The sequence below is a fragment of the Macaca thibetana genome, chromosome 7 (genome assembly GCF_024542745.1).
Source record: "Macaca thibetana thibetana isolate TM-01 chromosome 7, ASM2454274v1, whole genome shotgun sequence".
Taxonomy (NCBI): domain Eukaryota; kingdom Metazoa; phylum Chordata; class Mammalia; order Primates; family Cercopithecidae; genus Macaca; species Macaca thibetana.
The window spans coordinates 37,067,607-37,088,098 of record NC_065584.1 but is presented as its reverse complement, the minus strand read 5'-3'; the positions used below and the strand labels follow the sequence as shown (position 1 = coordinate 37,088,098).

Below are 20,492 nucleotides of genomic sequence, written 5' to 3'. Positions count from 1 at the left end.
GTATGTCATTAGAAAATATTTAATAACCCCCACACTCTTTGGGGTGTGTATGTCCCTGAGATGCTTGGTTAATTCTGGAGCAGAGCAAAGAGAAGCATCCCAAGGAAGATGCTTGACCGCCAACTCAATACAGCAGGTAGGGGCTCAAAGTCAAATTGCTGTATCTGAAGTAACAATCCCAGCAAACCCTGAAAAGGAGGTGGCTGTGGCAATATATTGGAAATCCGCTGGTAGTTCTTGCTTTACTGTTAAGGATCTGTGGGTAGAGGATTAGACAGTTTCCTGAAGAAAAATGCAGGGAAGAAAGTAGTAATTCTGGGACCTTATCAGTAATTAAAATAGCTCAATGTATTCTCATATTCTCCTTTTAATCTGGGCTACATCTAAACCCATGTCTCCCTTTTTAATTATATTTCTTCTTTTTTTTTCATGATGAATGTCACCAAAGATTTATCCAATTTGATTCTATTTTTAAAGAATGAACTTTTATCTTGATTAATTCATTCTATTGTATTTTTTCTGTTTCACTTATTTCTGTTCATTTTGTGTTCATATTTTTATTCTATTTCCTTTGGCTTTATTCTGTTGTTCTTTTTCTAATTTATTGAGATGAACATTAATAAATTAATCTTCAGCTTCTATTCCTTTCTTTTCTTTCTCTCTCTCTCTCTCTCTCTTTCTTTCTTTCTTTCTTTCTTTCTTTCTTTCTTTCTATGTTTTGACAGAGTCTCCCTCTGTTGTCAGGCTGGAGTGCAGTGCAGTGGTGCGATCTCGGCTCACTGCAAGCTCCAGAATTCAAGCAATTCTCCTACCTCAGCCTCCCAAGTAGCTGGGTTACAGGTGCCCACCACCAAGCCTGGCCAATTTTTTTTTGTATTTTTAGTAGAAACAGGGTTTCACCATGTTGGCCAGGCTGGTTTCGAACTCCTGACCTCAAGTGATCTGCCCCCACCCCTCCCTTTGGCCTTCCAAAGTGCTAGGATTACAGGTGTGAGCCACCATGCCCGGCCTTCTATTCATTTCTTAAGTAAGCATGTAAGGCTATAAATTTTCCCCCAAAGAAACACTTTCATTGTATACCTTAAGTATTGATGTATAGTATTTTCTTTATCATTTAGTTCTAAGTGTTTTTTTAAGTTTTGATTTTTTCTTTGATTTGTGAGTCATTTTTTAATTCCAAAGTATGTAAAATTTTAAAAATTATCTTTTTGTTATTAACTTTTTTTTTTTTGAGACAGACTCTCACTCCATCACAATTCTCCTGCCTCAGCCTCCCCAGTAGCTGGGACTAAAGGTGCGCACCACCACACCCAGCTATTTTTTTGTATTTTTAGTAGAGACAGGGATTCACCATGTTGGTGAGGCTGGTCTCAAACTCCTGGCCTAAGATGATCCACCTGCCTCGGCCTCCCAAAGTGCTGGGATTACAGGCACAAGCCACCATGCCCAGCCTGTTATTAACTTCTAACTCAATTGCATTGTCCTCAAGGAACATGTTCTACATAATACCTATTCTTTAATTTTTGTTTAGATTTGCTTCATGCCTTATATGATCATGTGTGCTTAAGAAAGCAATGCATCCTCTAAATGCTGGATACAGAATCTGGAAGTGTTAGACACCCCAACTTCTCAATACTGTCTTTTTTCTTGGTCTCCATGGCACTACCCTCCACTAGTATTTCTGCCACCTCTCAGACTATTCCTTTTCTATTCCTTACACGGGCTTCTCTTCCTCTATTTTACCTGTAAGACCTCTAATCTTCAGACCTACCCTCATCTTTCCTATCTTCCTGCTTTTCACTCTCCTCTCTCGATTTCATTCACACTGTGGCTGCAGTTTTCATCTATGTTATCATGGCTCACAAAACAGCCTAATCTAGACCTCTCTCCTGAGCCCCAGGAACATATTTGTAACTGCATACTGGATAGCCCCAACTTGCTGTTCTGTTTCAAAGTACAAGAGATTCACTCTTACCTGTATTCTTGATCTTACTAAGAAACCTTGCCACTCCCTCTTCCTTACCTCCCTCACTAATCTAGTGCCAAGTCTTCTCAGGCTCCTGTCTCAAATCAGGCTTCTCCTCTGCATCTTCACTGCTATTCTTTCCATCCCAATGCCCATTCTGTCTTGCCTGAACATTGTTGCCAGGGTAATTTTTCTATAAATAGTGTTTTCTTGCTCTAAAAGCTTTACCAACTCTATTTTCAGCCCACAACATGAAATGTAAATGGGCCCCAACCTACTTTTCAGCATTATCTCTCAACCCCAAATCACCACTGCACACACTGAACCCCAGCAACACTGAGCTTCTCACAGATCCCCAAACTGCTTGAGATGTTTATGTCTCTGGGTCTTTGGACATCATTCTACCTGGAAACTTGGAATGTTATTGTGTCTCTATCCTCACTCACACCCTTAACCCACACACAGGACAGCAAATGTGTATGCACACATGCATACACACAAATATACATTTATCTGAAAAATTCTACTCATGTGCAAGCAAGATTAGAATATGTAAAAAAAAAAAAAAAACTAAACAAAAGTTTGTTATTCTGCAGATGCTGACAATTGGTGATTAATGAAATTTTAGTTGGAGACAAATAGGCGGGTAGGGGGAAGGCAGGAAACAGGAAATAACATGTCAGCAAATAGTCCCCTACTCTTCATCATTTCTCTGTTGACTTGTTAGGAAATTTTCTTAAGCCACCATAAAATATCATGTTCAATTCCACTACTTCTCAGACACCTAGCTGCCCAGGCATTTGGCTAATTGGATGAATCTATATAGCTGACTCTATATCCCAATTCACCTTCATGTTATTTTCCCCTGGGATTGGTCACCTGGTAATCCTGACCCCAGGCTTGTCTTCCTAGTAATTATGTTGTTTGTATTCTCTTATAATTATCTCCTGTTGAGTTTTCCTGAAGTTTATATTTATTTCTAAATCTATAATATGTGGACATAAAGAAATATTTTATTTTCATAGGCTCATGTATGGTGTATATTTATATAAGAACATTTACAAGATATTTATTAATAGGAAAAAATTTCTGGGTTTTTGTTCCATTTCCTGCCAGATGAAAATGACCCTTCCCCCACCAGTGTCTGTCCATGTGAGTATGGCTTTATGTGATTTTCATACATAAAGTGAGCTAATTCTTTACATTTCTGTGGGTGGCCAAGAGTAAGATTCAATGTCATTTCACAGATCAGGATTAAAAGAAGATTTTAGGCTGGGACAGTGGCTCATGCCTATAATCCCAACACTTTGGGAAGCCGAGGCAGGCGGATCACCTGAGGTCAGGAGTTTGAGACCAGCCTGGCCAATATGGTAAAACCCTGTCTGTACTAAAAAATACAAAAACTAGCCTGGTGTGGTGGTGTGCGCCTGTAATCCCAGCTACTTAGGAGGCTGAGGCAGGAGAGCCGCTTGAATCCAGAAGGCAGGCATTGCAGTGAGCTGAGATCATGCCACTGCACTCCAGCCTGGGTGACAGAGGAAGACTCTGTCTCAAAAACAAAAAAATAAAAATAAAAATAAAAAATATAGGAAGATTTTAAAACTTCACTATCAGCCAAATAAACCTTAACAGCAGGGGAAAAAAAAGGTTGAAAATAATATACTTTATAATACAGTGTCTTTTCTTGTCTCCAGTTTGTGCTATACGTTATCTTCAAGGTATAAGCAAATGAAGAGTATCAATGTATATAATTTTTGGATATATAGTAAACCCATGTAAACAACGTAAAACCATATTGTATATGTGTTAACATTCAGGGCTTTAAAAAATATATGCTATGTACAAACCTGAAAATATTTGTCTGATTCATGGACAAATCACTCAAACAAACCATTTCAGTCTTCATTTATTTATGCATTCAGCTCTCAGTTGTGGGCAGGTACAGAATGGCCATATAATCCAATACTGTAATACAAAGTGAAAAGTGATGTAATAGATGTTGTAATTTTATAGAATATCAGTCAACTCTAAAGCCCCCATTGGAGGTGTGGAATAATGGGGAAAGGCTTCTATTCTTAACATGCTTAAGGTTGTGTTTTAGATGAATAAGACATACACATACACATATATACATCAAAACAAGTAATTCATAATTTTTGTTGCAAATCTATTACTCCTCTTACCAGAAAACTATATTTTCACATAAGAATTTGTCAGATCTCAAAAGCAAGATTGGAAATCATAGTGATCATTGTATATTTTAATATAGAATGAAAATAAATTTGACTTTGAGGTATAGTTGAAATGGAAATAAATCAGATATGAAATTAGATTGAATAAGTTCGAAGTGGTAATGAAAATAAGCCTTGTATGTATAAATTCAATAAAAGTATTTGTCTCCATACAGGCATAGCCAACATAGGTAGGAAGATTTTACAAAGGTATTATGGGGACAAGAGTTACTTTATTTTAAAGGCGAATCTGCCATGTAACTTCTAATTAACCCTGAGTTTGGGAATGCTTCCAAAATGGCTAGCTGATGTATTACTCTTTATATAGAAACATCTACTTATTGTAGGTTTCCTCCAAAACAACGCTTGTTGTCACAGAAATCACAGGCTGTGATGCCCAAAACTGGCTTCCAGAGCATGTATGCTTTCTTCTCAAAATATAAGCCCTGGGTCTGGGGCTTAAAGTACAGAGATCTACCTATCTTGCGTATGCCCAAAACCACACTTCTGTCCATAAGTTCCCCATAATAAATTACCCAAAACCAACCAACTGGATTTGTCCACCTCCTTCTTTAGTTTTTCATCTTCTTCGGCATTTAGGAGTTGCTTTGCCCTCTCAAGGAACAAGTAGAATCTTTAAATTATTTGGTGATGTTCATATTTCTTATTATTAAAGCAAAGCACTAGAAATACCTGACCAGACTCTCAGAATTCCCAAAATACAAAAGCTTGAGCCCAGATTAATAGTTCTTGACAGAGTTATACTTACAAGGGTCACTGCCACACGGCAGTTCAATACAACTTGTTCAAACCACACTCCATGAGATACAGCTGTGGTAAATATTAAGGAATAAATGAACTAGAGTTGGTAATGCTGTTACTTTGGTTATTCGATTCACCCAAGCTAATACAATTCTAGGTATAAAAGCCATTTTAATTGGGTGTGGTAGTGCATGCTAGTAGTCCCAGTTACTTGGGAGACTAAGGGGAGTATTGCTTGAGTCCAGGAGTTCTAGTCTGTAGTGCCTGAAGCCCACTGGATGTCTGCACTAAGTCTGGCATCAATATGATGACCCTTGTGAGCAGGGAACAATGAGGTTGCCTGAGGAGGAGTGAACTGGCCCAGGTTGGAAACCTCTGTCAAAACTCGCCTGCTGATCAGTAGTGGGATGGCGCCTGTGAACAGCTCCTGCACCCCAGCCTGGGCAACATAACGAGACCCTGTCTCAAAAATAAATTAATTAATTAAATTAAGTTTCTTAAAGTCAGCTAAGCCAAAATATAACTGGGTTGAGAAAATGGCAGCAAAACTAGAATAATAGTTAATGTTTACATGTTAAGTACCTATGATATGCCAGGCACAGTCCTAAGTACTTTAGAAATATTGTCACATTTAATCCTCCCAATAACCTGATGTGGTAGTTACTGTTAAGTCTCCAACTTACATGTAAGAAAACAGAAACTTAGGAAAGTTAAACAAGTCACTCAATCTTACAAATGTGATCAATGGAGGAGCACAAGTGTCCAGAATCCTTACTCTTTCCCATTTTGCTGTTCTGCCTCTAACATATTGAACACAGCAACTGAAATTTGAACTAGGTATTGAAAGTTGAGTATGATTTTTCTGGTAGAGGAAAGGGAAAGGATGCTTTTCTCTGGCTGGAGGAGAGTGAGGAGCTGGTAAAGAGTCACAGAAGTGGGAGGGATTTTCTTCCAAGAGGAGCAAATACATGGTGCCTTGTGCATACAATGTGACAGTGCTGGAAGACGAGACTGGAAGGGACATTTGGGTCTAGTTTGCTAGGGCTCTTCTGCACTTAGGAATTTTGACTTGATCCTGAAGGCACTGGCTAATCAATGAAGGCTTGCATTTGGAGAATGAGAACTCAGATGTCAGGGTGGAGGGTGGATTGGATGCATATTAAGGAATAGTTCCTAATAATCCAGACGAGAGGTGATGGTGAACTAAACTAAGGCAGAAACTATCAAAGTAATAAAGATACAGACCTTGGAGGGGTAAAAGAAGATATATTCTCCCCAGCTTCCCCAGGCACACAGGTGCAAGCGCTTCAATGGGCTGCTGGGCAAATGCAAAAGTGGTAAGTGGTCACCAAGGAATGCTGTCCTGAGTTTTTCCACATCAATAATTTTTCTTGCTGTGAGTTCTTTACCAATCCAGATGGGGCATCATCACTTGTGACTTCAGAGGAAAGAGTAATTGTAAAATTCATTAAGCTTCTGAATGAAGATGTGTAATGTCTTCCAAGAAAATAATTAAACCACCATGGGGCAAAGACTCTCATCTGTATAATTTAAAGTTATGAAGTGGGTCATTGCTTAGTGTCTCAAATCTCATTTACATGTAGCTAATTCATAATCATACTCCATCTGGCTAAAATTAGTCACATTATTCTGTGAGCCAAGAAAAATATTTGTCTCATTTTAGAGGTTTTATTATACAATCAAATGTAGTCTAATGTACATCTGAATTCTTTGTTCTTTTCTTCTAATATTTGCATCTCACTAAAATGAAAAGAAAATGTAGAATATATGGTATATTCAATAAAAGTTCTCAGCTGGGTATGGTGACTCATGCCCGTAATCCCAGCACTCTGGGAAACCGTGGGCAGATAGCTTGAGCCCAGGAGTTGGAGACTAGCCTAGGCAACATGACGAAACCCCGTCTCCACAAATATATATATATACATAATATATATATAATATATAATATATATTATATAAGTAATATATAATATATTACACATGTCTATGTGTTATTCTATATATTATATAATGACCCCTTGTGAGCAGGGGACAATCAGGTTGCCTGAGGAGGAGTGAACCGGCCCAGGTTGGAAACCTCTGTCAAAACTCCCATGCTGATCAGTAGTGGGATGGTTTATATTTATATTTTATATTATATAATGTAATATATATAATATATAATATATAAATACATAAATAATATATAATATAGTTATATATAAAATATATGTATTTTATATAGTTTTTCATATTTTCATATATATGAAAATTAGTCTGGTGGGAGGATCACCTGAGCCTGGGGAGGTCAAGGCTGCAGTGAGCTGTGATTGCGCCACTGCACTCCAGCTTGTATGACAAAGCAAGACCCTGTCTCAAAGTAATAATAATCATAAAAATAATTAAATTTCTCATTTCAAAGAGCACAGAGCCCATAATAAAAGAGGGTTAAAATGTAATATTCCTACTTAAAAGACAGGGAAACCAAACAGATGTGTGCCAGGCTACCATGTGTTGAGGTGACCAATTAAGACAACAAGCCAAACTGAAAATAACTATCAATTCATTGGTTGTGACAGTGCAGGCAAGAGTCAAAAGAGAAAGGCACTGGTTCCCTACTGTTTTTTCCCAATAGAACAGTGCCAGGCAATGGTCAAATGGAAGCACAGGTAAGGGAAATAATTTCATTTCCGAGGAGCCCCAAACAAAAGATTCCTGCTTTTTATGGACTTATAGGGCCATGGAAAGAAAGGGGGAGAAGAGCTAGGAGTGAAAAGGTCTGGAGTCAAAATGGATAAAACTGTCTCAGCCAAGGCCCACAATAACAAGGTCTCAGCAGAGGTGCCTGGGAAGTATCTCAAGAGAGGCCCCAGTCAAGAGGCTTCTGAATGGAGGTGCCTGAGCTGGAAATGCAGTTATGCATACTTAGCACTGCAGCTCAAAGGAGCCTAAGTCCTCAACTGCAACTCCTTCCAGAAAACTACAATGCACTGGTGGTACAATAAGTTAGATGTGGGGAGACCAGCTCCTCTTATGAGGCCTGCCATGCAACACCTTGTAATTGCCTATGGGAGAGCCTGAAATATCACACATGGGACTGAGTCCTGGACCCACGCTCCAAGAGTATCCATATCTGGTAATAAATAGAGGTGAATTCAGGTCCAGTATGCCAATCTGCCAAAAGCCATACATTGTGAATAAACAGCGTAAGGGGATGTTTTGGTTTAATGTCAGGCAATTTCTAGGGGCACTGGCTATTTTGATTTTATATATCTGGGAAGCAAAGACCAAACATCGGACCCAGGGCTTGGGTACAGAAAAGAGAAATTGAAATTTTCTTTTTCATTTCCTAACTCTGCTGATTCCCTACCCATCAGACTTTGAAAAGAAAAATAAAGGAAAAAAGAATGGGGCTCTGAAAATATTTGACCTTCCTCAGTCCTGTCAGCATTCACTGTGTCAGTCTTCACCACAGGAAAAGTAGGCAGTAGCACATGCTGTGTAATTTCAGAGCACTGGCAAGAGTCTCCCCCATCTGCCTTGGAGGCAACTCATAGCTCAGATATCTCTTAAACGTGTCCCCAATTTTCATTCTTATCACCTCTCACTTAGATTATTGTAATAGACTTCTGATTACTATCCCTGCCTCTGGTTTATTTCTCCCATCAGAATATCTGGGAAGCAATAAGAGATACAGAACTGGAACTTTTGGAAGTTAGTTATGTAGAGGGGGTAATTGAAACCCATTAGGAAGGAACAAGCTCTCCTAGACAGGGGTGTAGCCTTAAAAACATATTTGACCTTTTTTTTTTTTTTTTTTTTTTTTTTTCTGAGATAGTGTCCTGCTTTGTCACCTAGGTTATAGTACAGTGGCGCAATCACGGCTCGCAGCAGCCACAACCTCCCAGGCTCAAGCAATCCTCCCACTTCAGCCTCCTGAGTAACTGGGACTACAGGCATGCACCACCATGCCAAGCTAACTTTAAAAAAAAAATTGTAGAGATGGATTCTCACTATGTTGCCCAGGCTGGTCTCAAACTCCTGGACTCAAGGAATTCTCCTACCTTGGCCTTCCAAAGTGCTAGGATTACAGGCTTGAGCCACCACTCCTGCCAAAAAACATTTCCCTACTAGTGAATGAGGGGCATACCCATTTGTTTATTTGTTCAAAAATTAATCATTGTGAATATTTATTACTATACTCTAGGCATTAAAATATTCTACCTAGAAAATAATGACGGCAACAAGGTGGGGTTTTCAGCAACGGTTTCATATACGAGATGACATGTGAGAGGGAAGAAGAAAGGAGAAAGGAAGAGGAAAGGAAATATGTGAGCATAAAGCACCCTGACATATTCAAAGTTTTGCAAGCATTTCTCTGTTTGGATATTGGGGATATCTTAATCCATTTCGTGCTGCTTCAACAGAGTATCAATAATAGTGGAGGACTTCAGCATCCTACTGACAGCACTAGACAGATCACTGAGCCAGAAAATCAACGAAGAAACTCTGGGCTTCAACTGGACTCTAGACCAAATGGACCTAATGGACATCTAAAGAACATCCTATCCAACAACCATAGAATATGCGTTCTTCTCATCTCTACATGGAACATTTTCCCAAATTGACTATATGTTTGGCTACAAAGCAAGTATCAATAATTTGTTTTAAAAAAACCTAAATCATATCAAGTGTCTTCTTAGATCACAGTGGAATAAAATTTGAAATCAATACCAAGAGGAACTTTCAAAACTACACAAACTTGGAAGCTAAACCACTTGCTCCTGAATGACTTTTGGGTAAACAAATTGAGGCAGAAATTTTTTAAAATCATCAAAAGAAATAAAAATAAAGACACAATATACCAAAACCTCTGGGATAGAAGAAAAGCAGTCTTAAGTGGAAAGTTTATAGCATTACATGCTTACATCAAAAGATAGATCACAAATTAATAATCTAATGTCACACCTCAAGGAAGTAGAAAAACAAGAACAATTCAAAACCAAAGCTAGTGGAAGAAAAAAAATAAAGATGACAGAGGAACTAACTGAGATCAAGACCAAAAATATGACACAAAAGATAAACAAAACAAAAAGTTGGTGTTTTGAAAGGATAAGTAAAATTGATAGACTTCTAGTTAAACAAGAAAAAACAAGAGAACATTCAAATAAGTGTAACCAAAAATGTGAAAAGTGGTATTACAACTGGTAATGCAGAAATACAAAAGATCCTCATAGAGTACTATGAACACCTTTATATACACAAACTAGAAAACCTAGAGGAAATTGATATATTCCTGGAAACACACAACCCTCCAAGATTGAACCAGGAAGAAACAGAAATCCTGAACAGACCAACAATGAGTAATGAAATTGAATCAGTAATTTTAAAATTCTAACAAAAAAAAACCCCATCCAGGACCAGATAGATTCACAGCCGAATTCTACAAGATATAGAAAAAACCTATATGTCCAAAAACAAATAAATGGATAAAGAAAATATGGTATATAGACACAATGGAATATTATTCAGCCATAAAAAAGAATGAAATCTTGTCATCTGTGATGACGGAGATGAAACTGGAGGACATCATGTTAAGTGAAATAAGCCAGACACAGAAAGAGAAATACTGCAGGTTCATATGTGAAATCTAAAAAAAAAAAAAAAAATTGGTATAATAGAAACAGCAGAACAGTGGTTACCACATACTGGGGAGAGAAATGAGGAAGGGAGGATAAGAGAGGTTGGCCAATGGATATAAAGTTATGATTAGATAGGAGGAACAAATTCTGATCATCTATTGCACAATAGGGTGAATACAATTAATAGTAAAATATCATATATTATAAAATAGCTAGAGGAGGGGCTTTTGAATGATCTCACCACAAAGAAATGATAAATACAAAAGGTGATACATTAACTACTCTAATTGGATCATTCTACAACATAAATAGGTATTGAAACATCAAAATAAACCTCATAAATATGTACAATAACAATATGTCAATTAAAACAATAAATTTAAATTTTTTAATAAAATAAAGAGGGGGGTGTGTGTGTGTGTGTGAACAAAAGCTCAAAGGCCAGGATTTTTGTCTGATATTCGGAATATGGTGCAACACATACTGTGACATATTCAGTAAATATTTATTGGTGATTCAATGCAAAATAGTGGGTCAAATGTCATTTCTAAGTTTTCTCATGAGAATCTCAGTGATTTTGCAGGTTCTTGAATCTGTATAAAATGAAAACTTTTGACACCTCAAGCTGTTGTTATAACCCAAGACTCATGCATCATGCACTTGACTCACTCCCTCTTGTCTATAGGTTACATGCACCGGGATGATAATTCCCAATGATGAACTTGCAGGGAATGCAGGTCAAGAGAGAACTTCAGGATCTTTCCATTTCTGATTGCATGTTAACATTACTAAGTGTGGCTTATTTAACCTCAAAAGCCCTAAACTATAAAAGGATATTTTTGTTATTATTTTTTAATTCAATCAAAAAGTATTACAATGTAACCTCAAAAAATATTTATAATGTGCCAATCACTGTGCTGGGTGATGGAGAAATAGCAGTGAATAAGATAGACATAGTCTCAACATTTCAGTCTAGTGAGGGATACAGACAAAAACACTCATAAACTGTATTGTAATCAGAGCTATGAGGGAGGAAGCAGAGTAGTCTGAGAGCATGAGGAGAGGGTACTAAACACATATGGGAGAAAGGGGAAGTCTTCCTAGAGGAAGGGATGTTTAAGCAGAAACAATGAAAGACTAGTAGGAGCTAGCCAAGTGAAAAGGAGAGGTAAGAAAATGCAAGCAGAAGGAAGAGCATGAACCAAAGCCAAGAGGCAAGAGAGAAAAAGAAAATGGAAAATGTTCGGAATAGCTGGAACATAGAATATATGAGAAGACTGGAGAAGAGAAGATTGTAGCAGAAATCAGAAATAAGATCATTGTAAACTATGCCAAGGAATTGAGAGCAGTGGGACACTAAAGAAAGATTTTAAAGAGGCAAGTGACAAGGAGGCAAGATTTCAATTTAGAAATGTGTTATCATAATCTAAGCCTGAAAAGACAATGACCTATGCTAAGTAAGTAACAGTAACAGTAAAAAGAAATGAACTAATAAATTAACTAAATAAAATGATATTTAGGAGGTAGAATGAATAGGAATTGGTGAAAAACATGGGGTGAGGAGAAAAAGAATTCAAATTATCTAGCTTGGCAATTGGGTGATTTACTGAGATACAAAACAGTTGAAAGAGCAATTTGGAAAAGAGGGTAGAATAGTTGGGTTTAGTTTTAGGTGTGTTGTGTTTGAAGTGCCAGTGGATCCTCCAAGTGAAGATGTCAACAGGACAAATATAACTAAGAAAAATCCATGAATCCCATATATAAACTTGGGAGTCCTAGCAGCCACTGAGGATATAGCAGAACACAGTGGTGGTTGAATCAATAATATGAAAGGAAATCAGTTGTATAGATATTTTTTATTGTCCTGCTGTGGGCTTGAGTTAAAATACTTTTCTGATATCCTAGCCTTACTTGCTAAATGAGGACCTCCCAAAACCTGGTGTTTATTACGAAGCAAGTCCTATTTGCCAAGCTTTTCTAGACACTTTTCATTCCAGGCAGTTCATTATATCACTGAGTCCTCGCTGTAATCGCCAAACTGGGCTACATTTGAAAAAAGTGACTTAGAGTGATAATGAAGGTTACCTTGTTTTTCAGAAACAATAGCACCTAGCTTTTTAAGTGTTTAAAATAGGGTAATGTCCGAACCTCTCCTTTCTTTGCAGCTGCCACAGACACATAAATAGTCCCATGAACTCCCTTCTCTAACGCTAATTCATCACTGCAAAAAAATTAGGCATTCTTCCAGTAAAGAAGAGCCCAGCCCAGACTAGCATGGTGGCAAAGCCCTTGCCTAAACGTAAGTTAGGTTGACCACAAAACGTTAGTGGGATTCCTTCAATACCAACTCCTCTACATCCTCCTGCTCCCCCTTCCATTTTTAGGGAACATTACAGTGTTTTTCTAGTTTGGCAGTAAATCTCTCTGTGTCTCAGTTTTGACTAAATAGTAACCACTGACGTTGGGCTGATATTAAACTAAATAGAGACAATATTCTTTCATGTAAGCCTCACAACAATGCTATGAGAGGATACTGGAGCTTAGAGAGGTTAAATAGTGTTCCCAAGGTCACAGAGCCAACACTCTAACAACAATGCTACCCTGGCTCCTATTTTTTATCTTTTACTTGTGTCAGTGACAATACTTACCTCAACAATAACTAACTTGTGTGAAGTATTCACTATGCCCTAGGAATTCAATGGAAACAGTTGACCACTTGACCAGGATTTTAGCATTTACTCCTCCCAACAGTTTTATCCCCATTTTTTCTTTTTCTTTTCTTTCCTTTTTTTTTTTTTTTTGAGACAGGGTCTCACTTTGTCACCCAAGCTGGGGTGCAATGGCACAAACATGGATTACTGCAGCCTCAACCTCCCAGGCTCAAGTGATCCTCTTGCATCAGCTCCCACAAATAGCTGGGACTACAGGCACAAGCCACCACGCCTGGCTTTTTTTTTTTCTTTTTTTTTTTTGTAGAGATGGGGATTCATCATGTTACCCAGGTTGGCCTCAAACTCCTGAGCTCAAGCAATCTGCCAACCTTGGCCTCCCAAAGCACTAGGATTACAGGCATGAGCCACTGCACCCAGCCAATTGTCCCCATTTTTAAGAGAAGGAAACTGAAGCCTAAAGAAGTTGTCACCTGCTCAATGAACACAAGTGACAAGTGGCAGAACCAGGATTTGAATACGAAAAGTCTAACTTCAGAGACTTCACTGTAATCACCACACGTCGGCCTAGGTGACCTCTAAGGACCCTTTTCTCTTACTCACCCCGGCCATCTATACAAAGATTCCATGATTTGTTCTTATAACAAGGCGGCTTATCACACTTTATTTCACATAAGATATACTGCTAAAATTATGGCTTTGAATTATATATTGACTTTATAATATTAGGATATTTAAGTTTAGAAACTTTATATTCAACTTGGTTTAACAAGTTCTTTGGCCTGAGCATTGGAAGTAGCTGAGGAGGAAGGGGCAGGTGAAACATTACAGGTTGGCTCAGAACCAAAATGAGGCAGAAAGGTTTATTTTTCAACCCTAAAGGTACAGGAAAAGGACTGAGTCACCCCACTCTCCCCAGCTAGATTCTGGAAGAATCTAGCACCTTTCCATACAGCAGAAGCTTCCTTTGCCAATGGCAGCCTCTGCTTCACCAAGCAGTATTCTATTGGCTCTTCCTTTGGCTCAAAGAAGCATAAGGCTGGCTAGATTTCCTTGTTAGTGCTCAGGAAGAATTCCAAACCCCAGATATATCGGGACAAAAAGAAAAAAAAGAAAGAAAAATATTTCACCTTTCTCTGGTTTTTTGTTTGTTTGTTTTTGTTTTTGTTTTTGTTTTTTTTACTGAAAGAGGATTGGTAAAGGAAGTAACCATAATTTTTAAAAATACATTTTAAATAAATCCTGAGTATGGTACTCCCGAAAGTCTCTAAGCTAATGGGTTAGACTAGAAAATGAATACTTGGCCTCTTTTTTTGTACTTTCCCTCTAACTAGTTGTCTGAGAGGCCCCAATTCCCACAACAACTTTGAACTGCTCTTCAGCCCCACAATTCAGATCTAACGATTCTGATTCTGAATTCTTCTTTAGACCTTCCTTCTGTTTTTCCACATACTAAGTTGGCTCTGTTAATGCTATAAAGTAGTAGCATTCCTACTTTGTAATAGAAATGGAAAGGAAATCTGGCCATATTCAGGAACTCCATGATTATCAACCCATATTACAAAGTAGTAGCATTATCAGAGCCAACTTAGTATGTGGCAGAAAAGAGGGAATTCACTTTGAAACTTAAGTAACAGCCAACTTGAAACAATGCAGTCTCTTTACTTCTTAGCACAGAAAAGTACTTAATGAAGATAAAATGTATCTGTCAACTACAATGCAACTTAGCTGCTGGCAAATACAAAGTAAAGAAAGACTTGGGCCGGGCAGTGGCTTGTGCCTGTAATCCCCGCAGTTTGGGAGGCCGACAGGGGCAGATCACGAGGTCAGGAGTTCGAGACCAGCCTGACCAACATAGTGAAACCCCTGTCTCTACTAAAAATACAAAAATTAGCTGGGTGTGGTGGCACGTGCCTGTAATCCCAGCTACTCAGGAGGCTGAGGCAGGAGAATTGCTTGAACCTAGAAGGCAGAGGTTGCAGTGAGCCAAGATTGCACCACTGTACTCTAGCCTAGGCGACAGGGCAAGACTCCATCTCAAAAAAAAGACTTGAAGAAGAAAGAAAAAAAGAAAGAGGTAAAGAAAGAAGGGAAACTGTTAATAAATTCTGTCTGTGGTAAAGAAAGAAGGGAAACTGTTAATAAATTCTGTCTGTGGTATATGTGCTTTTATGTTTCTCTCAATATTATCCTTAAATAGCCTATTTAATCCCCACCAGTGAACCTAAACTTTTATTTACTGGAGGAGTTTAGAGAGCCCTGAATTTCTGGTTTTGACAGGTCAGGTATTTTACATTCCCAGTGTAAGATGATCTGGTTCCTGTAAGAGAGTTAAGAGGAAATCAAGCTGTATGTTCATCCTAATTTTTTCTCTCTGTCCTACCTACCCTTGTGCCCAAATACCTTCCTCTTAGGCCCACACTCTAGTCCTGAGTTTACCAACAAAGTCTCAGCATCACTACATATGGGAGGGCTGGGGCAGAATGCAAGAACAGGGAATAAATAATGGATGCTTAGCTTGGCTGGTGACAGACTGTTGTAGCACTAGCAGAATCTGCAGGAGTTCAGATGCAATTTTGCAGATCTGAAAAGATCTTGGGTAAAAAAGAAGGGAAAGGAAATCTGGCCATATGCAGGAGCTCCATGATTCTGAACCCATATTCCATAGTTTTCACAGGGCAACCAGAGTGATCCCACACAATTCAAACATGTGTGGTAGTCAACAGTGTAATTTGAGGAACATGGAAATAGCCATCTGTTCAGAAAAGGGGTCTCTTGCTGGGTCTGAAATGCCCCTTTCACACATTAAACCTTGATGACATCCTAGTTTCAACATTAGGACACCAAAGGAACCACATTATACCATTCAGGTACTCAAATCCAAAGGGAATTGATGGAAAGGTTTTAGTGGGAGAGAGTGTTGTCAGTAAGATGGTGGAATAGGAAGATACAGGCCCTCCTTTCCTCACGGAGACACTGAATTAACAATATACAGATCAGAATAACTCTGTGAGAACTCTAGAGACAGGTTGAGAAGCTACAGCACCCAGGTCATTGTAAAACCAAGAAGGGATTCTGGCAAAATGGATAGACAATTTTGCAACATCTGGCGTGCCCATCTGTGTCCTTTCCTCTCTGTGGCATAAACCTGAGCAACTTCGGAGAAACCCCTTACTCCAAGGCTTCACCCTCAGGGATGGAAAAAGAAGAATGAGCCATGCATTGAATGTTCTGGCTTATCTGGGGGCTGCCCAAGGGATTCGTTTCTGTCTCACCTAACAGAAATCAGTGCTGACAGGACCAGGTCAAGCATTTGGAAGCCACTAAAAACAGAGGTGAGTAGCAGGTTAGAGTCGCAGTTCCACAGGCAGACACCAGAAGGAGTAAGAGATCAGAAAAGGTTTGAGAGGTCCTAGATCCTCCAGCAGAGCTGATTGGTGAAGGTCTTTCCCTGTATGAAACCAAAGACTGGGAAAGGTCTTCAAATGGCCAAGTTCTAGCAAAACATTTTAAGACATCCAAAGAAACAGAGAAATATGGCCCAATGTATCAAATAAAACTTCAGAAATCAATTCTGAAGAAATGTGATCTATGAGTTGCCTGAAAAGGAATTTAAAATAACTATCATAAAGATGCTACCAAAAGGATAACAAACACTATCATAAAGATGCTATCTAAAAGATAACAAACACTGGACTGGGCGAACACTGATAGGCAACTAAGTAAAATCAGGGAAATGATGCACGAACAAAATGAGAATATCAACAAGGAGATAGAAATTATAAAAAAGAACCAAACAAATTCTGTAGCTGAAAAACATAATAACTGTACTAAAAAATAGTAGAAGGATCCAACAGCAGACTTGATCGGGCAAAATAAATAGCAAACTCAAAGACAGGTCATGTAAAGTCATTGAGTCAGAGGAGCAAGAAGAAAAAAAAATGAAGAAAAGAGAAGAGAGCCCAAGGGATTTACAAAACACTATCAAGAAGCCTAATATATGTATTATTAAAATCTCAGAAAAAGAATGAGAGAAAGGGACAGAGAGCTTATATGAAGAAATAATGGCTGAAAACTTCATAAATCTGAGGAAAAAGAAGAACATACAGATTCAAGAGCTCAAAGAACCCTAACCAGAATAAATCCAAAGAGAATCACACCAAAACACATTGTAATCAAACTCTAAAGTCAAAGACAAAGAGAGTAACTTGAAAGCATGAGAAAAGCAATTTGTCACATAAAAGGAAACTTCCATAAGATTATCAGTAGATTTATCAGCAGAAACTACAGGTTAGAAGGGAGTAGCATAATATATTCAAAGTGATGAAAGAAAAAAAAATGGTCAACCAAGAATACCATACCTGGCAAACTGTTCTTCTAAAATTATGAAGAAATTAAGACTTCAAAATAAACAAAAGCTGAGGGAATTTATTACTACTAGACCTTCTCTACAAGAAATACTAAAGGGAGTCCTTAAAGTTGAAATGTAGAGAGCAACACAAAGCCCTATGAAAATAGAAGGTTCTCTAGTAAGGGTAGTATATAGACAAATATACAAACCTATACTGTTATAATTTTTGTGCCTGAAATATTAATGAAAGAAATATTTAAAAAATAGATCTGTGTTAATGAGTATACAACATATAAAGAAGTAATATGTGACATCAGTAATATCTGGGGAGAGTAGGGCTGTAAAGGAGCAGAATTTTGTCCGCAATGAAGTTAAGCTGTTATCAATTTAAAGTGGAAGGCTATCACTTTGAGATGTCTTATGTAACTGCAATGGTAACCACAAAAAACTACAGAATATACACAGAAGAAAATGAGAAGTAAATCCAATCATTTTGCTACCAAAAAAATGAAATATAAAGGAAGACAATAACAGAGGAAATGAGGAAGAAAAAAGCTATAAGACATACACAAAACAATGAACAAAATGGCAATAACAACTCCTTCCCTATAGGTAATTACTTTAAATGTAAATGGGTTAAATTCCCCAATCAAGAAACAGAAATTGATTACATCAGTTTTTAAAAATAGGATCCAACTATTTGCTATCTACAGGAGACTCACTTTAGATCTAAGGACATGCAGAGGTTGAGGGTGAAAGGATGAGAAAAGATATTCTATGCAAATGATAATCAAAGTAGAGCAACAGTGGCTATACTAATATCAGACCAAATAGACTTTAAATCAAAGACTGTTACAAGAGGCAAAGAAGCGCATTATGTAATGATAAAATGGCCAATTCACTAAGAAGATATAACTTACAAATATTTACGTACCAAACATCAGAGCTCCTAAACATATGAAGCAAAACTTGGCAGAATTAAAAGGAGAAAGGTCACTTTCATAATGAATAGAACAACCAAATAACATCAATAAGAGGACTTGAACAACACTATAGACCAATTGAACCTAACAGATAGAAGCAGAACACTCCATCCAACAACAGTAGGATATAAATGCTTCTTGCATGCACGTGGAACATTCTCCAGCAGAGACTATATATCAGGCCACAGAACAAGTTTTAGCAAATTCAATAACATTGATATCACACAAAGAATGTTTTCAGCCAGGCATGGTGGCTCATACCTGTAATCCCAGTACTTTGGGAGGCCGAGAAAGGAGGATTGCTTGAGTCCAGGAGTTTAAAACCAGCCTGGGCAACATGGTGAAACCCTGTCTTTACCAAAAATACAAAAGTTAGCTGGGCATGGTGATACATGCCTCTAGTCCCTATAGTATATATGACTATACTCAAGAGGCTAAGGCAGGAGGATCACTTGATCCTGGGAGGCAGAGGTTGCAGTGAGCTGAGATCTTGCCACTGCACTCCAGCCTGGGTGACACAGCAAGACCCAAAGAAAAAAAAAGGACATTCACATTGATAACTGTAAAAACAACAACAACAAAAAAAAAAACATAAATGTACAAATGCGTGGAAATTAAACAACACACTCTTAAACAACCAATGTGCCAAAAAAATAAATCAGAAGAGGAATTAGAAAATACCTTGAGAAAACTGCAAATGAAAACACAACATACAAAAACTTACAGGATGCAGTGAAAACAGTGCTAAGAGGGAAGTTGTATGGCAGACACATGTGACAGCAATAACTCAAGCATACCCTGAGAATGACCCTATGGTCTAGGAAGAATGTGTGTTCAGAGTTTCAAGCTAAGGAATTCAGGAGTGGCCAACCTGGAAATTCACTCCTTAACTATGAAGAACATCCAAACCCCTGGTCATCCCTTCGAATGTAGGCTGTACAGGGGATCAAGGTCCTTTGTTTTGGGTTAAATGGAGGTTGCCAAGTGGAGGTTGTTAAGTGGAGGTTGCTAAATGAAAATGTGGCATAACATGCATGCTTTTTACAAATGGGACTGGTTTGCCTGTCTAGCTCACTGGTCCTGGACCACCATGTATGTAAGTCCCCAACAAACCCTATGTCTTGTTTGCTGTCTCTAGTCTTTTCTTCAACCTCTGTGAATCAATATGAATCAATGGAATCAATATGGGTCCAGCACAACAGAAGTTTATAGCTGTAAATGTGTATATTAAAAAAGAATAAAGATCTCAAATCAACAATCTAACTTTACAGTTCAGAAACTAGAAAAAGAAGAACTAAACCCAAAGCTATGACAAGGAACAAATAATATGATTAGAGCAGAGGTAAACAAAGTAAATAGAGGAACAATAGGAAAAATCAATACAACTAAGAATTCGCATTTGAAAAGATAAACAAAATGGACAGGCCATTAGCTAGATTTACTCAAAAAAAAAAAAAAAAAAGAGAAGACTCATATAACAAAATTTTTGAAAGGGGGTACATTACAACCAATATGACAGAAATGAAAGGAATTATAAGATAATACTATGAACAATTTTCACCAACAGATTGGATAATCTAGGGATAAATTCCTAGAAAGACACAACCTACCAAGACTGAATCATGAAGAAATAGGTAATATGAAAGATCAATAAGAAGATGTTGAATTCGTGATCAAAAACCTCTAAACAAAGAAATGTATAGGATTAGAGGGCTTCACTAGAGAATTCTACCAGACATTTAAAGAATTAACACCACTTCTTCTGAAATTCTTCTAAGAAATGGCAGATGAGGAATACTTCCAAGCTCATTCTATGAGGCTATAAGGCTAGCATTACCCCTGCAACCAAAGCCAAAAAAAAAAAAGTCACCAGAAAAGAAAACTATAG

At 37.9% G+C, this 20,492-nt stretch overlaps 1 pseudogene across 1 annotated transcript in view; it reads right to left on the bottom strand.

The window, feature by feature from the left end:
• Nucleotides 1-20,492, bottom strand: part of LOC126958787 (60S ribosomal protein L22-like) — a 40,554-nt pseudogene that overhangs the window by 2,255 nt on the left and 17,807 nt on the right. Inside the window, exons 3-4 of the transcript XR_007727296.1 lie at nt 6,205-6,397; nt 3,814-3,931 (exon numbers count right to left, since the gene is read on the bottom strand). The product of XR_007727296.1 is annotated as a 60S ribosomal protein L22-like (transcript). The remainder of the gene's footprint in view (nt 1-3,813; nt 3,932-6,204; nt 6,398-20,492) is intronic.